At 39.6% G+C, this 19,313-nt stretch overlaps 1 protein-coding gene, 1 long non-coding RNA gene and 1 pseudogene across 3 annotated transcripts in view; all 3 read left to right on the top strand.

Annotated features, from left to right (window-relative positions):
- Positions 1-19,313, top strand: part of FGF14 (fibroblast growth factor 14) — a 703,287-nt gene that overhangs the window by 36,191 nt on the left and 647,783 nt on the right. The window lies entirely within an intron of this gene.
- Positions 1-19,313, top strand: part of LOC105505874 — a 78,952-nt gene that overhangs the window by 3,299 nt on the left and 56,340 nt on the right. The window lies entirely within an intron of this gene.
- Positions 1,632-3,416, top strand: LOC105505873 (annotated as a pseudogene). Its single transcript, XR_001000830.1, has one exon. The product of XR_001000830.1 is annotated as an alpha-enolase pseudogene (transcript).

Below are 19,313 nucleotides of genomic sequence, written 5' to 3'. Positions count from 1 at the left end.
GAGTTACTGTGAATATGTGAGCAACCTTCTAAGGCTGAATTGAGTCCACCATGAGGTTGTGGCTTGTTATACAAATTTCAAAACCATGAAAACAAATCGGCATGAAAGTAGTGTCATGCTAAAGCATCCTGGTTGCCTTAAACCTCAAGCATGGTGCCCAGAAACATATTTTACAGCACAACTGCTTTTGATCATTTGAGTGTTCACTAAGGAAATCATTGCATCGCATTAATACAGATGTGCATGTTTGTCCTGTTGAAATTGACTTAAAAAGTTTAGTGCAAAATCCAGTGGCACTTACAGCATCTTCCTTATAATAAAAAAGTAGCAATAACACAATTTCCTTCAGATCCACAACCACGTACCGGGGTATCCAAATGATCTAAAATTGTTAGCTTAGCTCTGTCTCCATCTCAGGTGTAAAGAAGGAAGCTGAAAGTGTGTTTTGGGGTTAAGATATTCAAATGCAACAAAATAATAGTCAAGACCTTCCTTCAGGAAAAGATCCGTTGAAAGACACTTGACAGGATCCTGCAGGACATTGAGTTCCATTCCCCTGAAAAATGGAGATATCTCTCTGTTTAATGTTAGACATGAAGGTAAAGAATCTTGCCTATACATTTGTGGAAGCAGGTAGAGAAGAAATCAGTCAAACTATTCAGAGTGGCAACAGGACAAATAAAGAGCTCCCAACAGCGGTCACAGGCAGATGATGGAGACATCACATTAGAGAATTAAAGAATAATATATTTTCTCTGGTTCAAGAAATGCCTTTTTTTCCCCTTGTGGCATAATAATAATAAACATTAATCTTAATGGCAGAATCCTGCTATGGGAAAAGAGCCTTTTCTAACAGAATGCAGTGGCGGTGTACTGGAACACATAGTGTTCTAATTGAGCATGTACCACACCTACATTTTTAGAGCACTTTACAGTTTACAAAGCTCTTTTAACACTTCTTATCTCATCCAAATAGGCTGGAGTCCTATTTCTGATTTCCCAGTTGACCATGTGAAATACAAAAACTTGCTCAACCTCTCCCAGAATCGCTTTCTTTTCCTTGCAAAATGAGGAAATTAATGCCATCCCAAATGAATATTTTCTTTCTAAATCAGTGAATGAGACTATGTTTTCTCTATAAATAAATTAGCAACTCTAATAACTGGAGGTCACAATTAACTGATCTAAATGTTAAGTCGATTAACCATTCAATTTGAATTTTGGAGTGTATTAATTTTAACTGTGATTGGTGCAAAATTACTGTACATTTCGATTTCTTTGTTAGTTATTTTTCTTTCAGATGTATATCTCTCTTAAAACAATAAATTTTATTGTAGTTCCTGTTACTGCAATGAAATATTATTAAAGTCAAGTCAGTTTTTATGCCTTAATGGTTTAATATTCTTAACATGCTCACTATTTTTAATGAGTTTTTACCTATAGAAAGTAAATCATTCTCTTTTTCAACACTTCAATAAAGTAATCTTTTCCATGTGAATTTAATTAACGTGTAAGTTTTTTCCCTTCATAATATGATTAGAAAAAGATAATTCAGTATTATTTTAATCTGATTTTGAAAATTTTACCCTGCAAAATCGTTATTTAAAATTTGAGTTTTGTGGGGTGTGGGGACCCGGAGCACGCAGACCTTGCAGACCTTGCCGGCTTCACACTCACCTCGGTGTCTGCTGCACCCACCGCTTCCTCTCCTAGGCCACGAGTCCCAGCAGCTAGAAATTCAGCATGTCTATTCTCAAGGTCCATGCCAGGGAGATCTTTGACTCTCATGGGAATCCCACTGTTGAAGTTGATCTCTTCACCTCAAAAGGTCTCTTCAGGGCTGCTGTGCCTAGTGGTGCTTCAACTGGTATCTATGAGGCCCTAGAGCTCCGGGACAATGATAAGACTCGCTATATGGGGAAGGGTGTCTCAAAGGCTGTTGAGCACATCAATAAAACTATTGCGCCTGCCCTGGTTAGCAAGAAACTGAACGTCACAGAACAAGAGAAGATTGACAAACTGATGATCGAGATGGATGGAACAGAAAATGAATCTAAGTTTGGTGCGAATGCCATTCTGGGGGTGTCCCTCGCCGTCTGCAAAGCTGGTGCTGTTGAGAAGGGGGACCTCTGTACTGCCACATTGCTGACTTGGCTGGCAACTCTGAAGTCATCCTGCCAGTCCCAGCTTTCAATGTCATCAATGGCGGTTCTCATGACGGTAACAAGCTGGCCATGCAGGAGTTCGTGATCCTCCCAGTCGGTGCAGCAAACTTCAGGGAAGCCATGTGCATTGGAGCGGAGGTTTACTACAACCTGAAGAATGTCATCAAGGAGAAATACGGGAAAGATGCTACCAATGTCGGGGATAAAGGCGGGTTTGCTCCCAACATCCTGGAGAATAAAGAAGGCCTGGAGCTGCTGAAGACTGCTATTGGGAAAGCTGGCTACACTGATAAGGTGGTCATTGGCATGGACGTAGCGGCCTCTGAGTTCTTCAGGTCTGGGAAGTATGACCTGGACTTCAAGTCTCCCGATGACCCCAGCAGGTACATCTCACCTGATCAGCTCGCTGACCTGTACAAGTCCTTCACCAAGGACTACCCAGTGGTGTCTATCGAAGATCCCTTTGACCAGGATGACTGGGGAGCTTGGCAGAAGTTCACGGCCAGTGCAGGAATCCAGGTAGTCGGGGATGATCTCACAGTGACCAACCCAAAGAGGATTGCCAAGGCCGTGAACGAGAAGTCCTGCAACTGCCTCCTGCTCAAAGTCAACCAGATTGGCTCCGTGACCGAGTCCCTTCAGGCATGCAAGTTGGCCCAGGCCAATGGTTGGGGTGTCATGGTGTTTCATCGTTCTGGAGAGACTGAAGATACCTTCATCGCTGACCTGGTTGTGGGGCTGTGCACTGGGCAGATCAAGACTGGTGCCCCTTGTCGATCTGAGCGCTTTGCCAAGTACAACCAGCTCCTCAGAATTGAAGAGGAACTGGGCAGCAAGGCTAAGTTTGCTGGCAGGAACTTCAGAAACCCCCTGGCCAAGTAATCTGTGGGCAGGCAAGCCCTTCGGTCACCTGTTGGCTAAATAGACCCCTCCCCTTGTGTCAGCTCAGGCAGCTCGAGGCCCCGACCAACGCTTGCAGGGGTCCCTGCTAGTTAGCGCCTCTCACCCACCGCCGTGGAGTCCGTGCCACTTCCTTAGAACTTCTACAGAACCAAGCTCCCCGGAGCCCTGTTTGGCAGCTCTAGCTTTGCCGTCGTGTAATTGGCCCAAATCACTGTTTTTCTCGCCTTACTTTCCACCAAGTGTCTGGAGTCATGTGAGCCTCGTGTCATCTCCGGGGTGGCCACAGGCAAGATGCCCGGTGGTTTTGTGCTTAAAATAAAAAGCCTCAGTGACCCATGAGAAAAAAAATAAAATAAAATAAAATAAAAAAATAAAATAAAATTTGAGTTTTTTTCTATACTTGTATGGACTTTAGAAATGAATATCAAAATAAAATCCTTTTTCTTTCTTCTTTAGGCATTGGATAAAATAGTAGTGTGGGGACCATGGGTTCTGTTCTCACTAAACTCATAATTTTTATGAGAAAGAGAGACACAGATTTATTGAATAAAATCTGTGCTGTGTCAACGAAGTGCTATTATACATAGAGGTAAACAGCTGATTTTGCCTGCAGGCAAGATTAACTTCCCCCATATCATTCTGTTCATATTGCACTTATCCTTTTGATAAAGTATTATAATGAGTAAAGTTTCCATCTCCTCTGCTAAATATTTAACCTCTTAGTGCAGAAGCACTTTTATTTATCTCAATATCTCTATTCCTTATCTTGAATTATGCTCATTAAACATTTTCTGAATTCAGTTTGGTGGAGAGAAGTTAGAAGAGCCCATAGAGGAGATAACATTTAGTAAATGAGATAATACTTGACATAGGCTTGAATAATAATGAGCCAGAAAAAGGATCAAATAGGGGTAAGGAGGAAAGTACAGTCCTAGCAAAATCACGAGGGAATGAAAGCTTGCAAAGTATTTGGAAAAGGGTGACCTAGTGTTAGGGAGTGGCTAGAAATGGAGATGAAACGGTTTGGCCCAGGCCATATTTATAAGGGCCTGGACTATCATGGCAATGAATTTAGAGTCTTCTGGAACAAACAGATCACATCAGTGTCTGGCAGTAGTGAGGACACTGCCAGCAGCAGTGGCCCCAGAAAGAAGGGCACGACAATACTTCAAATAAGAAGATGAAGTCCTGAACCAAGGCAGTGGCCGTGGAAATGGAGAAGAGGACATGATACCAAGAGACAATGAACACTGAAGGAGACTGGGCCACTGACACCATGAAACCACCATGTCAGCCCTGGACTGCTTTTCACGTCCACACTGTTATTTGAGAGATAAAAAAAATAAAAAGTCCTATCTTGTTCAAGCAAAGGCTATTAGGTTCTCTGTTATGTCAGTTAAAATCGTAACCTAATGAATACAAGGAAGACATCCAATGGGTTCAGTTTGGAAGATGTGAAATCTGAAGTTGTTTTAAGGGTCTAGAATTCAAAATACTGTTCAAAGGTAAAGATAAAATTTTGGAAATGAATCCCACATGAATTCATAGCTGAAACCATGGAACTGAAGAACAACAGCATTTATAGGGAAGGCAAATGAAGGAGTGGCAAACGGTGCAGGAAACACTCAGGGAAAACAGAGCAGCATTTCTGGAAGTGGATTCTGTTACAAATTCCTGTAGTACTGGCCTGGAGGTGTGCTACAAAAGAAAATTCACAGCCAATACACAGTGTGGCTGGAGTCTGAGGCCTAAAATCCCCATGGCCAGTCTACATCTCAGGCACCAGTTCCTAAGACATTTTGGCACCCGAATGCTTTCAACATTTTGGGCATCAGGCTTTGATGCCAGGTTAACTTCTGTTCTTCTCCATGCTGTCTTTTCCAACGTGATGCCCTTCAGGTGAACAATATTCTGCCTGTTCTTGGCTCACCTCCTCTCCTGGACCACAGACAAATCCAAGTGAAGAGTGCTGAGCCTCTGACGTGCTGTTGATGGTGACATTTGCTTTTCTTTCAAACTGCTCTGATTTGATGGTCTGTCTTGAAATAAGATGCTCAAAAAAGAGCATATCAATTAATATTGCTGTGTTATATAACTTTTAAATTTACAATCAAGACACTGAGATACTATTTGCTTAGTAATTTCTATTTGGAGATCTTAAGACACACTCTTGTTTTTTTAAAGTTCTCCAATTTAGACAAGGATATAATTTCACTGGGAGATATTTTAGAATTACCTTCAAATGAAACAGCAATCTAATCCCTTCTTTGCTTTGTAATTTATGGCCTTCTTTGCTTTGCAATTTGTGGCTTGTGTGTTTGTGTGTGTGTGTGTGTGTGTGTGTGCGCACATGTATGTGTACTGTCCAGCGTTTAGAATGGAGTATACAGTGGGAACTGTATACTTGGTTAAGACATGAGAATATAAGAATTGTATTCTGACTGAGGGTAAAAGTCCATCTAAGAAGAAGTGTTCTCAGACAGGTGTGAATGGTTAGTTGGACCGTCTGGTAATTTTCCTCCTTGAAATTGACTTCAAAAGGTGTTTGTACTTTTCTCGCTAATTTTTCCCAACTTACTGTGGAGGTATTACCTGTGATTTATGTAAACTCTAATTGAGAGTTTGTGTTTTCATCTTGTACTACCTCTTAAGGGTAATCATTTTACCAAGTAACTAGTACTGCATGGGATACTATTTTATTTGTCTCAAAATTATTTCCTTAATTTTTAATGGACACAGGCAAGCTCTGTCATTTCTTTTTAACCTGCTCTTCCTCATCCATGACAGGGAAAATTTTCAATCATGATGCTGCCATCTAGATCAACATGCTTGGGTTTATTTACCTTTGAGCAGATGTAAGTAGCACACATTTTGGGGCAAATAATTTAATTATTTTGTAGGCTAATTTTCAAATATGTAGACTGTTCCCAACAAGATCATCTGGAAATTGTATATTGTGCCATGGTTTTAAAATCACCACAAGTTGACAAAAGGCATGATCTTGATCCTTCTTCAAATGAGGATTTTGCACATAGCATATGTGCAAAATATAGTGACTTTAAGTAGTATTAATTACTGCTTAATAAAAGTGAAGTTAAAATGGCTGAAGGGGCAAATGAGTAATGAATCCATATTTTTATGTGTTATAGCTACTTCTGATTTTTATAGCTCTCTAGCTTTGTTTTAAATACATCATCATATTTTTTTGGTTGAAATTATATTTTTATTCAAAATCCAGTCTACTCATTCTATGTTATTCTATATACTATAACTATATCTATAACTTCTGCTATTTTTAGAGCTTGGAAAAAAATTGTAAACACAGCAAATTATTTTCCCCTTGGACTTTTTTTTTTTTAACTTAAACTTGATTTTGGTTGATTTCTCTTCTAAACCACTATAGTAGTTTTCCAATGGAATCATGTTGAGATTTTCAGAAAGTTAACATACAAAGGAAGTGAATTCTCTTTTTCCTACTCCACTTAATGCAGATTTTCACTTAATAAGAGAATTTCACTGAGATATGAAGGGCTAAAAATGAAGTTTTGATTTGGAACAGCAGCTTGTAACTTTAACTAAACCACTGTACATTTTCAGATGTACTGTTACCAGTTTTCAAATTCATCATATTATTTTTCCTTAGGGAAACCGAATGGTGGAAGAGCTGCCTTTTAGCTGATGTCACACAGAAAGAAATGCAAAAGTGAAAACTAGCAAGATGTATAGGAATTCAGATTTCCATGGTATTTTGATTAAATCATCAAAACGTAGCCAGAAATTTATATACTAAAAATTATAATATGGAAAGAAATATTAAGGTGCAACAATAGTGTATATGCTTGTTTGTTGTATGTGAAGCACATATTCTTTTTAATTTAATGTAATTTTACGTTCTGGGATACATGTGCAGGATGTGCAGGTTTATTACATATGTAAACGTGTGCCATGGTGGTTTGCTGTGTCTATCAACCCATCACCTAAGTATTAAGCCTAGGATGCATTAGCTATTTATCTCGATGATCTCCTTCCCCCCACGCCCACTGACAGGTCCCAGTGTGTGTTGTTCCCTTCCCTGTGCCAATGTGTTCTCATTGTTCAGCTCCCACTTACAAGTGAGAACATGCAGTGTTTGGTTTTCTGTTTCTGCGTTAGTTTGCTGAGGATAATGGCTTCCAGCTCCATCCATGTTCCTGCAAAGGACATAATCTCATTCCTTTCTGTGGCTGCATACTATTCCATGGTATATATGTACCACATTTTCTTTATCTGGTTTATCATTGATGGACATTTGGGTAGATTCCGTGTCTTTGCTATTGTGAATAGTGGTGATGCACATTTTCCTTGCAGCTGGCATGTATCAGATGATTATAAATCTTATCAGAATCTGACTAATGAAGATTTTTCTAGGGTTTAACTCCATTCATTATAGAGTTAATCTCAGATGATCATTTAAAACATTTGAAAAAGAAAATTTTATTGTCTGCATCCTTTTCAATATCTTCATTATTTTAAATTTTTGTTAAGAAACATATTTTGTGGTCCATGCAGAGAATGGTTTTGTGTTAGGGAAGTAAAAACAAATACACAGTATATTGTGTTTTCAGGTGGAGGACAGGTCAGAATACACACACACAGACACACACACACACACGTACACAATACTACTTGTAGATTAACTGATGACCTCAAATCATAAAGTGAACTGGGACTTAACAGCTTGTGCAGTCTTCACTGCACTCTCGACCTTTGCTAGTTTATTGGAACCAAACTGTTTTCAATCCCCCTAGCAAGACAGTATGTAGTTACAAGCCTGTAAGTTAGGGAACCTCATAAATTCACTGGGATGTGTTAGAATATAAAATCTTTATAACTGTGATGGTGTCAATGTCTACTAAGTGCAAACACTAATTAAAAACGGCCCTCAGTGAAGGTCACAGACAGTGATGGTAAATTACTTGTTTCATATAATTAATGTATTCCTGAAAATATATACATGAAACACATTTTTGTTAATGATTCACATTTCAACTGTTTATATGCAATCATTATTTACAGGACACCAAAGGTTTAAAAAATTGTGTTCTTTGATAATTTTCAAAGGTAAATACTTTTAATATAAAGTTAAAGATTTTTAAATATAAAGTTCAAGATTTTGCCCATCAAAAATAAGATTTTCCTGATATGAGGTCAAATTGGAAATGACTCTGGTTGAAATAGAAATAATTGGATTGCTTTTGGTGAAAAATCTTTCCCTTCTGATGTCTGTGCCCATACGATTGTTTGGTGTGTAACTGCTGGTATAATTCCTGTATATCTACAGATATGTACATTTTGCTGTAGAGGACAGTAAGCTAGACCTTGAGGGCTATTGTGTGAATGTGGCTATTCTGAGACATTTGTAAAGCGAGTATAATCAGTGAACCCATTTTCAGTGATAACACCTTGCCCACCAGACAAGAACACTAGCAAAAAGTGACATTTATTGAACACATGATCATCCAGGCACCATTCTAAACACTTCATCTATACTAACTCATTGAAACCCCACAATGTCCCTATTATTACTGTCCACATTTTATAGGCTGTGGAATGAAACACAGAGAAATTACTTAATTTGCTCAAAGTCCCCTAGCTAATAGCTGGTGGATTTAGGCTGTCTGACTGCAGAACATACTGTTTTAACAGCTACATTGAGTTGCCTTTTAACAGAGAATAAGAACTCCAGAATTAAATGAAAACATTTAATATTATTTCTGGACTTTGGCTACTGCTATTGGTAGAACTTCTATGTATCCTGATGGATATATTGTCAGTGCCCTCATACACTCTCCCAGAGGAGACCTCTGGGCCCCACTTCAGAAACCTCTAGAGTGTGCATGCAGGTGTGGTTCCTTCCTCCTGGAGGAGATCTTGCATGGTACACTGTACCATGAAGGACCATGAGGGACGTAAGATATATGATGTACATCCTACAGCCTCGAGATGTGCAACCTGGTGTCCCTGATGGAATGTGAGGAGTTTACCATGATTAAGAGCTCAGATGCTTTCATTAAAAAAAAAAAAACATTATAATGGAAGTAGCCTGTGTTAGAACCAAACAGCTCAGGTTTTATGATTTAGAATGTACACTGGGCCCTGCTTCTCCACCACTTCCTAGCGATAGTCTCTTTTAACAGTGTGAAATGGAACTTTCCAGATATTTAAAAAGTATCAGATGTGAATATCTCTGTGTGTGTGTGTGTGTGTATATATATATATATATATGCATTTTATAGGTTAAAATCATACTTTACATGTTGTTCTGACATTTTGTTTTTACTTAATAAATTAAAATTATCTTCCAGTCTCAGAAGTCCATGTCAGTATATTGGGAATTAGCTCATTTTAAAAACAGCTGCTGGGTATTCCAGAATATAATTCTATGTAGTATAAATAATAATGCCATTAAAAGTAATCAAATAATTTATGTAACCAATGCCCTACTATTGGAAATTAGGTTGTGTCTCAGTTGTGTGATTCAATGGGACAGTAAACAATGGGACTTGGACATTGAGGGTAGAGAGGCACAATCTTGCCCTCAGGCATTGGTGCATTCCTGCCTCTTAGACCATCAGATCCTTATCTAGCAAATTTTCAAGGTTTTTCATTAATAATAATGACAGATTTTAGGTAACATACAACTTTTTGGTGGGGAACCTTAATGGACTCTATGTGGTTGATTGACTTACGAACCTTCACTATATTTTGTCAGGCAAGAGGTAGGCATTAACTTTCTGAATCCTATATTTTTAAAGCAATTACAAATGTTTCACACCTGAAGTTCTAGATTTATGTGTAATTGCTTCAGAGTTATCCTTATCTTGCAAAGAACTCTTCAGTGTTGTGTAAAGTTGCATGGTTGGGTTTTAAAAAGTTTTGCCCTTAGTGGCTGGGCGCGGTGGCTCAAGCTTGTAATCCCAGCACTTTGGGAGGCCGAGACGGGCGGATCACGAGGTCAGGAGATTGAGACCATCCTGGCTAACACGGTGAAACCCCGTCTCTACTAAAAAATACAAAAAATGTAGCCGGGGGGCGCGGTGGCGGGTGCCTGTAGTTCCAGCTACTCGGGAGGCTGAGGCAGGAGAATGGCGTAAACCCGGGAGTCGGAGCTTGCAGTGAGCTGAAATCTGGCCACTGCACTCCAGCCTGGGCGGCAGAGCAGGAGCAAAGAATTGTATTAAGGAAGAAGTGATGTTTTCTGGGTCTGGCTTTACATTCAACTGAGATGTTTTAAGTGCTTATCAGCAAGTAATCATCCTTCTCTGACCTTTGTTAAAATGTTCATCTCTTTCTTTTTCTCCAGTTCTCCACTTAAAAATCTGTTATGACCTAACATTAGTAGTGAAACTATTTTGTGAAAAGTTCTGAAAATAATAATTGCGAGCGAGTGACTTCTAAATGGCAATTAAATTGATGTCTGGGAGAGACGAGGACATTGTGCTAACTCAACTGCTACTCTCTCTGTGCAAAGTCACGTGAGGTTTTAATAGCATAGGTTGTTACCTGAGATGGAAAAAAATCTTAGGCTTGAATTAGTCCTAAGATAATCTATAACTGCATTATTTTGTTGAATTGTTATGAGTAGTTTCCATAATTTTTAGAAAAATTAATCCAAGGAAGAATTATTTTAAATATAATCACATACATTATGTTCAAAATATTCTGTACAAGGTTTTCAGAGTATGAAGATACAAACTACGATGGAGACTCAAGTTGTAATTTTTTAACAATTTGAGTTGAGTTACTCAAAATTCTGTTCCTTCTACAGAATACTTCATGCTTGTATGAATTCATGGGAGGGGCAGATTGTGTTATTTGGAGTAACAATTTCACACACCTTGTGTCATACGAGATGGGGAGTTTAGACTGTCCTAAGGCAAACATTCCCATGTGTCAAAGCTGCAGACTTCCAGCCAGCACCATATACTTAACTTTCCAGGAATCACCATCTGGAGGAGGCCTCAGTAATACAGCAACACCTTGTTAGTCTGGACGTATCTCACTGACTCATTCTTTGGAATGTGTCACCAGCATCTGGGCAACTTTAGATGGAGGCCTTCAGTATTGTGAGTGCAGGAATACCTGTGAAATATAATGGTTGTGCAAATTTCATTGAACAGTAATTAATGTGACCTACAAAGCCTAATACATTTGTTTTTTGTCATGATCTATGTAAGCCCATGCTTTATTGGAATCTGTGTTAGAAAACATGTCAGTCTATTATTCCATTATTGTTACAGCATTTTGCTACTTCCATCATTCATCCCTCACTCAACGAACATTCATTGGGTACCTTTTAAGTAGTAGGTATTAGATACAAAAATACAGAGGTGAAAAAGATACCTTTTTCCCTCAAGGCTGTCACAAAGGCAAATAGTTTGATGACAGTGTGAAACGGGCTAGAAAATATGTAAGAATATGGGTCTTGATTGCACAAAGAAGGGTATGACGAGCTGCAGCTGAGATGTTAGGGGAGGTCAAGGAAGTTTTTACAAATAACGTAACTCAAGCTAGGTCTTGAGGGCTGAACAGATTTTACCAAATAAATAGGAAGGAAAATATTTTCTCTCTACAGAGAGAATAAGCACAGAGGTGTGTATTTAACACATTCTATAAAGGGAAGTGCAAATGATTCTTTCAACAATATTGATGAAGTTGTGAATCAAAAGTATCTGAGATAGGACTCAATCAATTTATTTCGCCAAGGTTAAAGACACACCCATGACACAGCCTCAGGAGATAAAAAAGCTACATAATTCCCTCACAATTTGCCTACAAGGAAATTCTTTGTGGGCCTCAAGATGATGACATGTGCCCAGTGTGGCTGGGGTACAGCTGGGTTTTTTATCTTTTAGGGAGACATGAGACATCAGTCAACATGTGTAAGATGTAGATTGGTTTGGTCTGGAAAGGCGAGACAACTTGCAGTGGTTAGGAGGCTTTCAGGTCATAGATTGGTAAGAGACAAACAGTGGCATTCTTTTTGAGTCTTTGATCAGCCTTTCACTGAATACAGAATTTACATGTGAGGGGGGGGTAGAGGAATAGTCGCTTTTGTCTTAGTCTGACGCAGTGAATCTACATTTTTATATAAACAGTAGGTGAGAAGAAGCAATCAGATAAGCATTTGCCTTAGATGAGCAGAGGGATGACTTTGAGTTCTGTCCTTTGTCCTGCACCTGTGAAGGTAAGTTATCAATTTACATTGCCAGGGTGAAATCAACAGAACTTTTTTTTTTTTTTTTTTTTTTTTTTTTTTTTTTTTTTTTTATTATACTTTAAGTTCTAGGGTACATGTGCATAACGTGCAGGTTTGTTACATATGTATACTTGTGCAATGTTGGTGTGCTGCACCCATCAACTCGTCAGCACCCATCAATTCATCATTTATATCAGGTATAACTCCCCAATGCAATCCCTCCCCCCTCCCCCCTCCCCATGATAAGCCCAGTGTGTGATGTTCCCCTTCCCGAGTCCAAGTGATCTCATTGTTCAGTTCCCACCTATGAGTGAGAACATGCGGTGTTTGGTTTTCTCTTCTTGTGATAGTTTGCTAAGAATGATGGTTTCCAGCTGCATCCATGTCCCTACAAAGGAAGCAAACTCATCCTTTTTTATGGCTGCATAGTATTCCATGGTGTATATGTGCCACATTTTCTTAATCCAGTCTGTCACAGATGGACATTTGGGTTGATTCCAAGTCTTTGCTATTGTGAATAGTGCCGCAATAAACTGGTACTGGTACCAAAACAGAGCTATAGACCAATGGAACAGAACAGAGTCCTCAGAAATAATACCACACATCTACAGCCGTCTGATCTTTGATAAACCTGAGAGAAACAAGAAATGGGGAAAGGATTCCCTATTTAATAAATGGTGCTGGGAAAATTGGCTAGCCATAAGTAGAAAGCTGAAACTGGATCCTTTCCTTACTCCTTATACGAAGATTAATTCAAGATGGATTAGAGACTTAAATGTTAGACCTAATACCATAAAAACCCTAGAAGAAAATCTAGGTAGTACCATTCAGGACATAGGCATGGGCAAGGACTTCATGTCTAAAACACCAAAAGCAACGGCAGCAAAAGCCAAAATTGACAAATGGGATCTCATTAAACTAAAGAGCTTCTGCACAGCAAAAGAAACTACCATCAGAGTGAACAGGCAACCTACAGAATGGGAGAAAATTTTTGCAATCTACTCGTCTGACAAAGGGCTAATATCCAGAATCTACAAAGAACTCAAACAAATATACAAGAAAAAAACAAACAACCCCATCAAAAAGTGGGCAAAGGATATGAACAGACATTTCTCCAAAGAAGACATTCATACAGCCAACAGACACATGAAAAAATGCTCATCATCACTCGCCATCAGAGAAATGCAAATCAAAACCACAATGAGATACCATCTCACACCAGTTAGAATGGCCATCATTAAAAAATCAGGAAACAACAGGTGTTGGAGAGGATGTGGAGAAATAGGAACACTTTTACACTGTTGGTGGGATTGTAAACTAGTTCAACCATTGTGGAAAACAGTATGGCGATTCCTCAAGGATCTAGGACTAGATGTACCGTATGACCCAGCCATCCCACTACTGGGTATATACCCAAAGGATTATAAATTATTCTACTACAAAGACACATGCACACGTATGTTTATTGCGGCACTATTCACAACAGAACTCTTTTAAGGTAAAGATCTTGAGTACCAAAAGGAATTTCCTTGTGGGAAAACTGTGAGGGAGGTATGTAGCTTTTTTAATCTTTGTAGTTATTTAGGAATAAAATGGGAGGCAGCTTTGCGTGAGCAAGTTCCCAGCTTGACATTTCCCTTTGGCTTAGTGATTTTGGGGTCCTGAGATTTACTTTCCTTTCAAAAAGTGTATACACCAGACATGGTGAATGTAGGCTCAGGGTGGGAAGCTACCAGAAGGGAACCTAGAGAAGAAATGAGAATGAAGTCAAAGTAGGCTTCCCTTAACTATCAAAATGAATTTAGAAGAGCCTGATGGTGGAAGTGGAAGCCACAGAAGGATTTTAAATAGGAGACTAATACAGTTAGGAAAAACACTCTGCAGGGTGCAGGATAGATTTGAGGGGTCGAGAGTGTAGGATGGGAAGAGTGAATGAAGAGACTGTTGCAATCAGTAGTCTTAAGTGGGAGGTAGCGAGGTCCAGGAAGTGAGGATGGATTGAAGCGATCCTTCTACTTTGCAAGAAGGCACAGTGTGGGAGTACTGGGGACTGATTCAATTTGAGAGGACTGGAGGTGTGAAAAGGAAGCTTGAATTACAGCATGATTGTTCCAGGAGGCACCTGAGGAGGGACTTCCGTGGAGAAGATAATGCTTTCAGCTTAGGACACTGTGGTAAAGCTTTTCAGAAGGCAGTTGGGTGTATCTATGTCAGAAGCTTAGAAGAGGGGCCTAGGTTGGGGACACAGCTTTGGGATGATTACATTGAGCTGGTATTGAAGCTACAGGGGTTGAAGAGATCACCAAGTATTTTAGATGAGAAGACAAGAAATGATACACAGAACTTTGAATGACACCAATAGTGAAGACTTGGATGGTGAAGGGGAGCTGGCAAAGAGATTGAGAGAGAATGCACAACAAGACAGAAAAACAAGAAGTCTATTAGCAAACTGAATGTATTTTCTTTATGCCTCGCTGCTTTCATGACTGTGTCTAATATTTTTCCATGAGTCCAATATACATTTTTACTAGGTATATTGCTTTTATTTTTAGATATAATGGTTTTCAATTCCTTGTGACTTGACACTGGACTTCAGTTATTATAGACAAGACACTTTGGAATTTAAACTATATGCATTCACATAGTTTTTATAAAGGGTGAAAGTAAATCTAAACTCTTGATTCAAGACTCTTTCAGGATAGCAGAGATGCACCATGGGAAGGGGAAGAGGAGTGAGAATTAGAGCAATCTATTATAAGGGAGGATATTTTGAGAGGAGAACTTTTCTCTCCTAAAGACAAATTGTTTTCTTGCTAACTGTATCTCAACATCTTAAAAGAATCCCTAGTTTATGTAATTGCTGATGGCTAATGGTAGACTTGTCCTGGTGTATGAGTAAATGTAGATAAGGTTTATGAGCCATTTATTAAAACAACTTGTCTCCTTAGTGGCTAAAATTCCCCCCCCCCATGTTTTCCTCAAGGAGTCATCCAATCCTGTTGTTTTCTGTGGAACCCTATAGCTATTCTGTAGGTATTTCAATTTTCAAACGAATGTTGAAGGGGTGTGTGTGTGTGTGTGTGCGCGCATGTGTGTGTAAAGATATATTGTGGTTGTTTGGATATTTTATAATGGTGAAATCTATAAACTTACAGCTTTCAGTACATTTTAAAGGCTCAATAATAAACCATAATGTTTGACAGCTTCCCAGCCATATTCATATAATATGAGGTGTATCTCCTTTAACCAAAAAAGCTGCGTTTTAAACATTTGCTTGTAGTTAGGTTGCAGAACACTTTTCCCCTCATGGAAATATGTCATAAGTGGGGCTTGCATTCAAGCCCTGCTTACTGTGGTTGTTTGAAATATGTTCAGAAATTCTTTGACAAAACCTTCAAATGGTAGAGCTAATTCCTCTCCCTTCAGCATGGGCTGGATTTAGTGACTTACTTCTAACAAATAGAATAAAAAAGCAGAGGCAACTGAATGTGGCTTCAGAGACTAGATGACAAAAGGCACCTTGGCTCTCTTCTCTCCCTTTCTCCTGGATCCCTCGCCCTGGGGCCAGGCAGCTGTCACATCCTGAGGATGCTCAGGCAGCCTATGGAAAGGCCCCCATGGTGAGGAACGGAGGTCTCTGACCAAACGCCATGTGAAGACTCCAGCTTGGAAGTGGACCTGCCAGTCCCTGTCAAGCCTTGAGAAGACTGCAGGCCTGGTGATAACCTCACTGCCTAGAACCACCCAGCTAAGACGCTCTGCATTTCTGACCCACAGCAACTGTCAGATAATACATCTTTGTTGTCTTAAGCCACTGAATTTTGCGGTAACTAGTTACCCATAACTAATACACCCACAAAACCCTGTTTAATTCAATTTGAATACTCTCTGAAGATTTCCAACAAAAAACTATTAAAATATAATTTCAGACAAAGGAGACACTGTGAACCTGAATAAATAATGTAATTTGAAGATATGTTTGAGGGGAAAGAAAGCACATTTAATTAGAGAAAGATGAGGGAGAATTTTTTTGTTTGTTTTCTTTGTTTACTGTTTTGATTTAGGTTCCAAAGGGAAATCCTGGGTTTTTAACTGGGTATAATTTTATCATACTTGTAACTGTACTTTTTACCAAATTTTTAGTCTTTTTTGATTCACATAGGAAAGAAACATAATGAGAGATTTAGAAGGGAGGAAGAATAATTTTCCTGAGGCAAGAGTTAGAAGAGAGGTAGAAAGGGAGATGGGGAGAGAGTTCCGCGAGGCCTGAGAAAGGAGAGGAAGCCCTTAGCAGTTAGTGGTGAGAAGCAGAAGAGAGTACCCCGTGCTGGCCTGCGGGTCTGAGGAGGAGCAACGTGGGTGTTGTGGTGGATACCTCCACCCCCAGAAGAGGAGAATCTGTTGCTTCCCAAAGCAAGTTAGGTTGGAATGACCTGGAGTTTCCAGTGGTGAGAGGGAGGCCGTGTCCGGTGACCATGCTTATGTAGAAAGCTTGCAGAAGTTGAATGGACATTCAAGAGAAACTTGGATGAATATGGCTGCATCTTACGCCACTCCTTACTTCAGTGGCAACTCTTATTCCCACGTAACTTCCTTTGAATTTCCATATCATCATTTTACACCTGACTACCTGGGCAATTGTCAAGAAGTACAGTACTTGGCTGACTGGTCAGCCCCTTCCTGTGTTCTGTACAAAGGCCATGGCAGGAAGCTTGACTTTTGCCAAGTACAAAAAGGACTTTTATTTGTCCTAAAAAGTTCTGCAGTTTGCTAAGGAGGGTGTGCAAGTTAACCACACAAGATAGGAAGAGAGTTGGGAAAACAAGACCCATCACAGTTTCCACATGGGCAGGAAGTGTAGCAAGTCATCTGCCTTTGCTCCATGTGAGCTTAAAGGACATTTTTGTGAAGCTGATAGATTCTTTCTTTAGACCTGTTTGGGAGGTGATTTTTTCTTTTTTAAAGAGGGTTTCACTCTGTTGCCTAGGCTGGAGTGCATTGTGATGGCACAATTATAGCTTACAGCAACCTCAAACTTTTGGGCTCAAGGGATCCTCCTGCCTCAGCCTCCTGAGTAGCTGGGACTACAGGCATGCGCCACCACAGTGGCTGATTTTTAAATTTGTTTTGTAGAGACAAGGGTCTTACTATGTTGCCCAGATTGATGTCAAACTCCTGGCTGAATTTTTGAGGTTAAATTACCTGCTGTATGCTATCATATAAGGATCTGGTAAATGTGTGTTAATTTATTATTAATGAATGTTTTCACGAGTGTGTGTTTTTAATAGGTTACCATAGTCCATGTTCACTCTTGTCTCTCTTCTCCATTTTCTTCTCAGGTTTGTATTTGAAAACAGTGCAGCATAATTCATTGTGAATGCACATGTGTAATTATAATTTTCCCCCCTCAGTATCAGCTTTATTCTGAGGAGAAAAATGGGGTTCATCATTTCCATGGGACTACTGATCAGTGAAAGTAATATTTTAAAAATATTTATAGATTTGTTGCACCACAATTTCCCATATAGTGAAAGTACAAATTCCCAGAATTTGTCCTACTTTAACCTAAACCCATGGGTTCATAATATGTTATATTTAGGTAAAACCAAGGAATCAAACATGCTCAGGGTTTTTAACTTTCTTTCTAGAAAAAATCACTTCTCAGCCTTCTGGCTTTGAAGTTTCTATTGATAAAAAGAAAGAGATGCATTTTTATTATCTTTCTGGAGCTAAAGTTTGCAGATTTTTATGACTCCCGATCAAGTGGCATTATTATGGAAACTCTCTTAATAGGCTTGTTCAACACGTTCAAATCAGAAAACATGACCTGCTAATAACATGACATCAATTCTCTTTTGGGGTTTGTAAGCAATAGAATGAATATTATATTCATCATTGACATGGAGAATACAACTGAGAGGGTTGTGTCACCTGAGAAGAGCCACATGTAATTAAATTGAGTGTATGGAGAGCAGACATGGAGAAATTTGGGTATAAAGGGAAGTTGACTATGTCAGCACAACCAGGATTTCACAGTGCTAGTGGAACCAGTTTGGGCTGGAGGAGTGGAGGAGCAAAGAGATGATGGTTGGTGTGAATTTAGTTTCCGGGGCAACTGATCTGGATCATGGTTTCTGAACAGCAGCACTAGTGACATTTTGGGCTGGAGAATTCTCTGTTGTGGGGAGCTTTCCTGTGAATTGCTGAATGTTTAGCAGCGTCTCTGCCCTTTACCCAATAGGTGCCAGTATCATTACCCCAGTCTCCCAGTTTTGACAACCAAAAAGGTCTCCCACTTTGTGATATGTTCCCAAGGGGCAAAATGGCCAGAGTGGAGAACCAGTGGTCTAGATAAAACCAGAGGGCAGCACTGGGATAGAAACTCGGGTTTCAGTTTTCAGGAAGAGAAGATTGTTGAGTACGAAGTACCTTTTTGCTAAAGGAATGCAAACGAAGTTGGTAAAGAAAAGTGGCCTTGTGTCTGATGTGGCTTCCTACAAACCCAGCACCTGGCTAAATGGCTCGGCCTGGGCTAGGGGAGGATTCTTCTTCAGTTTCCTGGTTTCTTGATCTCTCTGATTCATTTGATCCCAGGTGGGGCTGAGAGGGATTTTATATTTCAGACTGTGGTTTCCAGGTGATGCTGATGCATTGCAAAGACGTCACATTTTGAGAACCACTGCTCTGGAATAACCACCTTTGGTGCTATCTGGTGTTAGACTTTTCTTGATTATTTTTGTGATTTTCTCTATGCCCAGGCTTGCTACCCTTAGTTTTTCTTATGTTGGCTCCTTCTGTTCCATCTTGGCATTGCTCACTTCCTGTAATCCTTAATTGTCTTCCTTAATTCACATTCTGCACTCATGGATGAAGGGAGAAATGCCTCTTCTTTCTTTTTCATCTCTCACTGGTTGTCTGTTTTTTTCTTTGCTTCAAACTACAGGAGACTCAGTTTCCCTCTGCTGTATCCCATAACATCTCCCAAGTCTGCTCATCTTTTAGGAAAG

The sequence above is a fragment of the Colobus angolensis genome, unplaced genomic scaffold, assembly GCF_000951035.1.
Source record: "Colobus angolensis palliatus isolate OR3802 unplaced genomic scaffold, Cang.pa_1.0 Scaffold13, whole genome shotgun sequence".
NCBI classification, from domain to species: Eukaryota; Metazoa; Chordata; class Mammalia; order Primates; family Cercopithecidae; genus Colobus; species Colobus angolensis.
The sequence above is the reverse complement of the archived record's forward strand: the minus strand, read 5'-3'. Positions and strand labels throughout refer to the sequence as shown.